Genomic DNA, 11,085 nt, shown 5'->3' on the forward strand with positions numbered 1-11,085 from the left:
TTCATCATTAATATGAAAGTGAAAACAGTGAGATATCCTCAGATATCTAAGGAACCAAGCAAGGGACTGTGGATGTGGCTCAGACGGACAAATGCTTGTCCAACAAGCAGGCAGCTCTGGTTCTGTTCTAGCATCACATGCACATGAATGAATGAGTGAATGAGTGAATGAATGAATGAATGAATGAAGAGCCTATTCCTGGGTGGCCTTGGGATTCAGATGTGAGTACACGGTGGAAAGAGGAAACCAACTTTCATAAGCACAGATGCTCCTAGGCATGTGTGTACCCCTACGTGTATATGATACAGAAATAAAATAAACATAATAAAAAAGAAAAAGTACACATGCATGTTCAATTTACAATACTTTCAATCCCCATTTGGCTTACTGAGATGCAACTTCAGCATAAGCTGAGGAATCCATCTATCTGGAAAGATCACTGCTGGGCCCCTTGAAACAACTGAATGAAATCATCGATCTACTCTATCAAGAAGCACAAAGGGAGACATTACCCACATCTGGACTCTTTACAGGGAAACTAAAAAAAAAAGAGACAGAAAAAATATGGAGACAGTTCCAGAGTGCTAGGCAGGTACGCGGGGATGGTAGGCATTTCTCTGTCAGGCAGCCTGAGGTAGGATAGGAAGACACTGGTGATTTGGGGCTTGCAGAGGAAAGATGCTATGCTCTCAAGACTTGGTTTTCTGTTTTGACTGATGAAAAAGTCAGAAGTCAGACCCCACTGGCAAGAACCTGAAGGCCCACTGACACTGTATGTGTTGCTCAAAGGACATGTTGTCTGAGAGGATAAATGAATCATCACTTAGGGCCAGGGGATGCCTTCCTGAAGACATCCCCACCAAGTATAACGAAGACAGGAATTAGGCTGTGTTGACCCTTAAGGATCGAGTCACTCTCTCACCGGGGTTGAATATCAGACATCCTGCATGTGAGATATTTGCATTATGATTCATAACAGTAGTAAAGAGCTATGAAGTAGCAATGAAAAAAAATATTATGGTTGGGGGTTATGGGGGTCACCACAACATGAGGAACTGCATTAAATGGTCACAGCATTAGGGAGGTTCACAACCACTTGGCTAAAATAATAATATAACCTTGATTTGCTAGCACACTTTTTTCCTGTTCTAGAAGATACCCTTTATGAAGCCACCTTAAACGTTGTGTGTTGAGAAAAAGCCTTTAATTTATTTTAGAGGGAACACATAGTATTTATTGACGGGTATGGGCACCAGCGGACGGCATCAAGGTACCTTAATCTTCAGGAGTAAGAATTTTGCCACAGGCACGAAACCAAGGGTATCTCTTCTTTTTTAATTGTATTTTATACATGTTTTTTTTTTAAAGATTTAAAGATTTATTTACTATATATAAGTACACTGTAGCTGTCTTCAGACACACCAGAAGAGGGCATCAGATCTCATTACAGATGGTTGTGAGCCACCATGTGGTTGCTGGGATTTGAACTCAGGACCTCTGGAAGAGCAGTCAGTGCTCTTAACCTCTGAGCCACCTCTCCAGCCCCAGGGTATCTCATCTTTGTCATTCCTTCCTCCTCCCTCATCTTTCCCCTACCCAGGCCCCCGTAGAGATGCCTGGGCCTGCTCTTCTTTGTCCTGAGCCTGAAGTGACTCAACCTTGGAGGTGGAGAGAAACCTTCACTCATTTGTCCAAGGGACAAATGATTTTAGTTAAAGGAGGTGGTAATGATGTTGTTTTCCCCCAAAACAGGGGCGTGAGACCTAAAATCAATAGCAGCAGTGAGAGTCCAATCAACCTGGTGGGACCTCAGGATGCAAACTCAAACTCATCATGGTGGCTTTAGCTGGATAATGCTAAACAGGCACGCTGGCCGACAGCCTCAGGGTGAGCACAACCAAGGAGAGCGGTAATAGGGAAGCCAGGGCGCCAGCTGGGGAAGGAGCTGTGGAAGGCGACCGAGACATTGGCTAGGAGTGGGGACTGCAGCTCCACAATGGTTGATGCGTTCGCTCCATGGCACTGCCTGCTCCTTCACCGTGCACCTCTGGCACAGGGACCCAGTGAGTGGTGAGCAGAAAGGGGAGGCCATGGGCTGGCCAAAGCCCAAGATCACAGCGCTCGCCCCAGCCTCGAAGGCTGAACTTCCCTAATGCTGTGACCACTGGCAGGCTGCCGCTCGCCCAAGCCGCAAAGCATTTAATTTTTACCATTACAAAATATCATTCTTTTAAAAGTATTTTGAAATCTTCTCTTGCCCCTCTCTCTGTATGTGTACGTGTGCCTGTGCGTGTGTAATGTGTGTGCAGAGGCCAGAAGAAGGTTTCACAGTAGCCTGGCGCTGAGGTTACAGGCAGTTGTGAAACACTCATGTGAGAACCAAACAGCAAACATTTTAAATCACTGAGCTCTCTCTCCAGCATCACAAATTACACTCTTGGGGCAATAAAGAAAAGTGTGTGTGTGTGTGTGTGTGTGTGTGTGTGTGTGTGTGTGTGTGTGTGTGTGTTATTTCTTATCAACCTTAGAAGTGTAACTTGAGAGCCATTAAGATCCTATGTATACCCACTGCCAAGAAACTGTGAGTCTCCCTTGAAAAGCCCGTTTCTTAGCTGTGTGTTCTACTCTCTCTCTTCTGAAACACTTTTCTATTTTTTAAAAGAATCCAACTTGGCCTCACATCTGGCTTGCTCTGAAGTTAATTTCTTGGTTGAAGCTACAGATCCTGGTTTTGCCTGGGTGTGCGTGTGGTGGGGGGGAGGGGAGGGGAGACTATGAAGAATTCCCCATGCAGCTGCCGGTGAGGTGTGTGGCTATGTTCCTATCATTAGTGACGACCAACCTAGATCAGACACTGTGGGAAGAGGAAAAGTAGTAGAATCCAGGCCAGACTTCTGCTCAGGCCACTATACCTGCAGCAGCTCCTCCTCTCTCACGGTCAGTGTAAGAAAAATCTTTGTGGTCCATTTTCAGAGTGCTCTGAACTCAGAGATCATCAAAGAATCACAGATTGAAAGCAGGAGGCCCTAGGCCCTGTTCTCCCCTAACAAGTGGCTGGCAGTTTGCAGAGTTGCAAAGTTACAGGCAGTCTTCCCTGTGACTGAAGTTACAAACAAAAAGGGGGGCAGTCTCAACAGAATATTCCTTAGATAAGGCTTTGCTTCCTGAAGGAAGCTGATGAGGGAATTTGGGGGAAGAATTTACATGGCAGATTACAGGAAGGAGAACCGTGAAAAGCTGTGTCTGGGACATGATGCAGTTGTTGCACACGCAAACTCACAGTGGGTGGAGTTACCTGAGCAAGATGAAGCCAGTCAACATTCTAGTGTTGACTGGTAGAAGGGGTGACAAGGTCCCACTCCTCACTGAGGAGCTAGTGGCATTTGATAGCTACTGAGAAGGAGAGCCATTTTTCCATAAGGGGACACCCAGGTAGCTGCCAGTGTTCAAGTGAGTGACCCCACAGCTGTGCACATATGGGCATGGCTAGCAGAACTACATTTAGCTTGAAACTTCACAAGTGCAATATATACATGAGAAACAACAAAGAGACCAACCCGAATCAGAAGAAAATGATAATCAATGAAATATAGAGAGAAAAAGAGAGAGGCACTCAAAGTCAGTAGATCCTTTGAGAACCCCTAACAGGTCTAATTTAAAAAATAAAATACACCAGAAGAGTGACACACACTTTTGATCGCAGTCCTCAGGAGGCAGAGACAGGGGGATCTCTGAGTTCAAGGCCAGCCGGTTCTACAGAGTAAGTTATAGCACAGCCAGGGCTACACAGAGAATCCCTTGTCTTGAAAAACAGTAACAAAAAAGTCACCAGGCGGTGCGTGTCTCTAATCCTAGCAGTCAGGAGGCAGAGAGAGTGTATCTTTGTGAATTTGAAGCAGGCCAGGGCTACAAAGTGAGACCCCCTTGTCTCAAAACAAAAAATGAAACAAACAAAAAACTAACTAACAAAAAAACCCCCCAACAAAACAAAACAACAACGACAAAAAACAAAACAAAACAAAAAACAAACAAACAAACAAACAAAACCAACCAACCAACCAACCCACAGAAAAGAGCATAACAAATGAATAGGAAGCACCAGCTAGCATCCAGAAAGCTCACCACACACATACCCTGCCGGTATTAAAAGCAGGGACAGTCACAACTCTCAACCTGATCAAACTGATGGTTTAGTTCACATACTGGTTCCTGAAATGCCATCCCTCACCTTCCACCTTCCATTTCCTTTTATTTAAAGGGTTTTTGGTTCCAGCTTTGGAGATGTTAGGCAATCGTGCTTACCACCAAGCTAAACCTTCAACCCCCAAGGCTCACTTTACCGTGTGAAACAAATTCCTACCTCGGGTCCTCCCCGAGGCTTTAGATTCCAACATCTTCATCAGTAAGTTGGGTCAAAACAAAGTCATTTTGTCTCTCCAGAAATTATTTACACACGTACACACACACACACACACACACACACACACACACACACACACACACACACACCCCTTTCACAGGGGTTGGGAGGGTGAGCAAACACACAAATTTGTGCCAGAACCCCAAGTGTTTGAGGGTTAGGCTGCATGCTGGAAGTGTTAACAAATATTTAATATAAACACTCTTATGAAAACACACCCAACCATTTAACAATAATATACTAGAAACATTAAGAAGTTTTTGTTGTTGTTGTTTTCGGCTCTGTGAGACAAGGTTTCCTCTGTGTAGCCCTGGCTGTCCTGAAACTTGCTGTGTTGACGGACCAGGCTGGCCTTGAACTCACAGACCCTGACTCTGCCTCCTAAGTGCTAAAGTAATGTTTATCCTGTGACACCACCATTACTTTCTTATTTGTTTGTTTATTTATATATATTTTAATTACACCGTCTGGGGCCTCTCAAAGAACCTACTGACTTTGACTCTCTTTTTTTTCATTCATTAATTATTTTACTTGGTTTTGGTGCTGGGATCAAGGGCATGCGACATCATGATGGGGTAAATATTAAAGTTTTTATATTGGCCAACAGTATCCTGCTACTATTAATTTCCCGGCTTTGATATACTGTGGTTCTGAAAAACATTTATATTTTCAGAACATAAACCGAACTATTTGTGGTAAAATAGTACAGGTAATTTTCAGGGGTCTCTGTTACAAAACGACATAAACTAAGTGGTTTAAAACTACAGAAATTTGGGGTTGGGGATTTAGCTCAGTGGTAGAGTGCTTGCCTAGGAAGCGCAAGGCCCTGGGTTCGGTCCCCAGCTCCGGAAAAAAAAAAAAGAACCAAAAAAAAAAAAAAAAAAACAAAAAACAAAAACAAAAAACAAAAAAAAAAAAAAAAAACCACTACAGAAATTCCATTAGGGAATGCAGGTTGACTAGCAGCATGCTTGCTTAGCATGTAGAGCCCTGGGTTCCATCCTATAACACAGAAAATCAGATGTGGTGGTGTACACCTGTAACACCAGAACCTGGGAGGTGAAAGCAGGGGGATTAGACGTTCAAGGTCATCCTTGGCTGCACAGCTATTTTTCAGCTGCCCACAGTCCTTGAGAGACTGTCTCAAAAAAAAAAAAAACAACCAACTCCAATAACACCAAAATCTCTAAGAATTATATCACAGGGGCTTCACATTCTCTCCATCAGAAGCCCTGGCCTGTCCCTTCGAAGTCCCTGATTTGCTGAAAATCGTATGTCTTTTCCTTCTAGCTATTTAACTCCAACATCTGCCTTGATTATCGTATCATGCTCCCTTGTTCTGGTCTCCACAGAGTTACCCTTGGGACGACTAAATTAAATCTACAGCAAACTCCTCTTGCCACCTTTTGAGGTATTAGAGGTCAGGACCTTGATATATTTGTTTAGCCAGGAGCCAGGGAGCCACAACTCAACACTCCAGCCAATTGTAAAGACCCCTTTTATTGATATGCAAGGCAGCCTTTGTCCATTCCTTTACCTAACAGCCAAGAAAAAAGAAAAACAGCAAGTCTTCAAAGGACTAAACCCCGGAAATGGAACATCAAGGATCTCTCTGCTCTAGGCGGTGAACTCGTGCGAAGCGCTTAGACACAAATACTCGGTGTGTCCACATCTGCTTGCTTCTCTGTGGGTTCTCCTGATTCTCGGCCTCATAAACATGAATATAAATCTATAAATATATCTCTACCCTCTACATTCTCAGCTATCCAACCCTCACGATGCCTACACGTTATCTTCTCTTTGAATCTGGGAGGCCTCACGAGCGCCCGGTCCCCCGAATTCTCCAGCTAACAATCTCTTGTGGTCCCTCTACTTACTTCGAAGTTGGAAAAAGCCGGATAAAGTCAGCAGGATTGTCCGTGGATCCAGCCGGAGCAAGCGCTAGAGGATTTAGTCTAGTAGTAATTTTTGTTTTCCTTTAAAAAAAAAAAAAGTTAAAAAGTTAAATCTAAGAACCGCAAAGTGTTTTGGCTAACCCTGCTAAAAAGTTAAGTCCAAACAGCCATGACACAGGATGCAAACTGGTTCTGGTGTGTCAAGGCATGAGGGAGGAAAAAGGGAAGAAAAATGAAGCGCGCATGCATCCTCCTCAAATTACGAAGAAAATAAATGCATACAAGAGAAAAAACGCCGAAGATTTGCTGACTCACCGCCCTAGGCTTCCAGGTTAGTCCTTAATACATGGCAGCTGGACTGGGCAGAAAGTCTATGGTGCCATGTGATTGGTCAATGCGTCACTTCCTTTCATTGGTCCAGGGGGGGCTTTTGGCAAAAGGAAGGAGGATGTGATTGATGTCGGAGGTTGGGTGTGGCTTTGAGTCCTCAGTTCCTGGTATTCTACAGATCGCGGGTATTGCAGTGAATCTTGGTGTAGGATTCCGGATGAACTCCGGATACCGGATCTTCAAGATTTCTGATTGTACGGAATCCTTCCAGCATCTCCCTGATGAGATGGATGGGAAGCTGAGATAGAACCCTTCATCCTCTTTGCATGTTGTTATTTTATTTGTTCCATCACTATGTAGCCTTTAAGAGGATTGCACAAATGAGGGTACGCGGTCTTTTTGTCTCTGTCGTCCCCACTATAAAGTCCAGGCTGGCCTTGAACTCCAGTTCTTCCTGCCTCAGCCTTCTGAGTGCTAGGACTACAGACCTATGCAACACTTGTGGCAAAATTTCGAGTTCTATGATTACCAAGGCTCTTCTTTTTCCTGACTTAGGCTGTCCACTGTCAAAATTTGGCAATTTTTGAAAATAAGTAGGGGAGGGGCCAGCAGCGAGGCGGCTCAGCTGGTGGGACTTGACATCAAACCTTGAAGACCCGGGTTCAATCCCTAAGACCCATGTGGTGGAAGGAGAAAACTTAACTCCTGCAAGTTGTCCTCTGATCCACTCAGTTACACACAATTTATAGAGGAATAAATAAATGTAATAAATTTTTAAAAATTAAGTGGCAAATCCCAGATATAAAGAACTCACTAGCATTAATTGACCTTTGCGTGTATAGTTAACGTTGCTCTAATTTTCTGTTATTACTATTAGTAATTTGTTTTGCCTAATGTATAGATTAAGCTTCTATGGGTGTATATATGGAAACACTATACAGAGTTCCATCTTATCTGAGTCTTACCCACCCATTGGGCAACTTCAAATGGACATGGAAGATCAATGTATTATATATATATAATATATATTATATTATATATACATATATGTAATATATATAATATACACATATATGTAATATATAATACACACATATTATATATACATATATAACATATATACACATATATATTATATATATAATACACACACATATATTATATATACATATATATAACATATATTATATATACATATATAACATATACATATATAACATATACATATATAATATATATAACATATACATATATAATATATATATAACATATACATATATAATATATATAACATATACATATATAATAGATACATATATTATATATACATATATAATATGTACATATATTATATATACATATATAATATACACACACATATATTATATATACATATATAATATATACACACATATATTATATATACATATATAATATATACACACATATATTATATATACATATATATATATATATATATAATTTGTTGAGCATGTCACACAACCATTCCATCACGGAGCTAGAACTCCACCCTGCCCCCTCTCCAGCCTGGTCCAGCGTTGTTATTGTTGTAGCATGCCCCTGCCCCCCTGCCCCCCTGGGTCCCAATTGCTGCAAAGCCTGAGAGCCTGAGTCTGATCCTGGGGACTTGCTTGGTGGAAGGAGAGAACTGACTCTCTGAAGTTGTCCTTTGACAGACACACATAGACATGGGGACGCATGCATGCACACTTACACGCACACAGGCATGCACGCACACACGCACACAAAACAGAAAGGGTATCATTTTAAATGATCTCTTCTTTCAGCACGAGGTTTCTGGTGCCTTGATTTTGAACCTCTTTATTTTTTTTCTTTTCTATTTTATAAAGACCTGGGAATACGGAGAGATATTACACCTTTTGAATTTCCCTCCTTTGAATCTATTGAGAGGACCATCATTTTTCCTTCATGGTATGTGATGGGAAGCGTCACAGTCATCAAGGGTACCCAGAACACTTGGCTGATTTCAGCCGACTGCTGCGGGTGCAGCAGGTCCTCCTTGATGGTTATAGATGCCCAGGTGATTCTAGAAGGCTGACTCCTGGGTTAAGGATCTAGATTAGTGTTCTCAACCTTACTGATGCTGCTGTCCTCTCATACAGTTCTTCATGTTGCGGTGACCCCCAACCAGAAGATGATTTTCAATCCTACCTCATAACTGCAATTTTGCTACTGTTATTAATTATCATCTAAATATCTGATGGGCTGGATATTTGATATTTGATCCCTGTGAATAGGTCATTCAACCCCCAAAAAGGGTCAAGACCCACAGGTTAACACAGGTCTAGGAAGTATGACTACACCTCCTCCATTGCTATGATTCTACACATCCCACAAATATTTACTTACTTTAAGAAAGCTTTTATTTATTTCTCTATTCAGTGTGTAAGAGAGTATTTTCAGGAGTCAGTTCTTTCCTTCCATGTGTTGGTTCCAGGAATTGAATTCAGGTCATCAGGCATGCATCTTTACCAAAGGAGCCCTCTTGCTGGCCCTCCACAAGCATTTGCGACATCTCAGGTTTACATGGAACTTTGTCAGGTGATGACATAGCTTATTCCTAATGTAGTTTACGGCATCTCTAGCTAGATGAAATTGAGATTGTGTATGGACGTTCCTTGTGCCCTCCGGATCTCTTGCTGTGAGGTTCTTGCCTATGCCCCAGGGGTTCTGACATTATCAGTCAGAGTGAACCATTTTTCAATCAGGAGAGGCTGTGAGAACCAACAATCAGCAAGACTTCCGAGGTGCTCAGTCTAGTTCAGAGATGCACATGTGTGACAGTGTTCTTTTCTATTCTGTTCTCTGTAAGGAGTGACTGGCCACGGAGGTGTGTCCAGCCTGTGGCCGGAAGACCAGTTGCATTTAGGGATAGCTGTGAATGTGACCCATTACAAAATTGTGAACTTATCACACTACACACACACACACACACACACACACACACACACACACTTCACACATGCATATGAGTGTGTGCACAAACACACAAAATTAAATTAAAAAATGAATGCAGAGGAAAATAGAAACATAAGGCAATACAGTCTGAAAACTTTTTAATATGAAAATTTCCTCCAAATAATTATCAAACTAGGAACCCAGAGTGGGAAAAAATGAAGATAATATTTTTATATACGGGCTAATAGAGTCCAAAGGGAAAGGGAAAAAAATCTAGAATGTCATTTTGTAAACATGATATTTACAAAAGATCAGAATATCTTTTCTTTTTCTTTTTTTTTAAAGATTTATTTATTATGTATAAGTACACTGTAGCTGTCTTCAGACACACCAGAAGAGGGCATCAGATCTCTTTACAGATGGTTGTGAGCCACCATGTGATTGCTGGGATTTGAACTCAGAACCTCTGGAAGAGCAGTCAGTGCTCTTAACCACTAAGCCATCTCTCCAGCCCTCCAATTCTTTGGTTATACAATTTCTAGCTATGCTCCTTTGCTTCTGCCCCAGAGACCATGTAACCTGTGTCTTCATTTCTTTACTTTTTACCATTCATTTCCATATGTTCCCTTCATTTCAGTTTAGCTAGATTTATAACATTGATTTTTTAAAAATATTTTGGGTTTATGTTTATTCACTTCCAATATTATTACTTAAAAGTTGTTTTAAGAAAGTCTGTCATGCGGCTCAGGTTGGTCTTGAGCTTTCTGCATAGCTGAAGATGACTTTGAACTCCTGATTCCCCTTCCTCTCATTAAGTGCTAGGATTGCAGTTGTACAGACCAACCCTGGGATTGCAGATGATGTACACCACCACCTGTGGTTTATGCAACCCTTGGGCCTTGAACTCATATATTTTGGGCAAACACTCCACTGGGCTGAACCCCAACTGCTCAGTTTTTATTTTACTTATTCACTATTAATATTTCTTTTCCATTCGTTTATTTACTCACTTACATTCTTTGATTATGGAAATAATTTTTCATGTGTACACTCATTGTACATGGCTGTGTTATAAAGGGACATTTGTATGTGTAATGGCTATTCCTGGTTGTCAACTTGGCTATATCTGGAGTGAACCACAATCCAGAATTGGAGGGCTCACTTGTGATCTAGATCTTGAAGCTAGAAGATAACAAGTTTCTGATCTGGATCTTGGCATGGAGATCTTGAGGCATAGTGGCTATGAAAAGTTGAGGCTCAGGCAAGGTATATGCCTTTAATCCCAGGAGACAGAGGCAAGGAGATCTCTGAGTTCAAGGTCAGCCTGGGACAAGTCCCGGATCCGGGCATGGTGGTACACACCTTTAATCTTGGCCACACCTTCTGCTGGAGATCTACATAAGGACATTGGAAGAAGAAAGATTCATCCTTTTTCGCCACTTGCATTTACTTGCCCGCACATCTGTTGGAACCTACTTCTACAGAGGCCCAGCTGAAACA

General features: G+C 41.8%; 1 protein-coding gene across 1 annotated transcript in view; it reads right to left on the reverse strand.

Annotated features, from left to right (window-relative positions):
• Nucleotides 1–6,685, reverse strand: part of LOC116894576 (NACHT, LRR and PYD domains-containing protein 4C) — a 36,926-nt gene extending 30,241 nt beyond the window's left edge. Inside the window, exon 1 of the mRNA XM_032896295.1 lies at nt 6,631–6,685. The gene's annotated coding sequence lies outside the window, so the exon portion shown is untranslated. The remainder of the gene's footprint in view (nt 1–6,630) is intronic.
• Between the last annotated feature and the right edge of the window lie 4,400 nt (nt 6,686–11,085).

This window comes from Rattus rattus, chromosome 2 (genome assembly GCF_011064425.1).
Source record: "Rattus rattus isolate New Zealand chromosome 2, Rrattus_CSIRO_v1, whole genome shotgun sequence".
Lineage (NCBI taxonomy): Eukaryota > Metazoa > Chordata > Mammalia > Rodentia > Muridae > Rattus > Rattus rattus.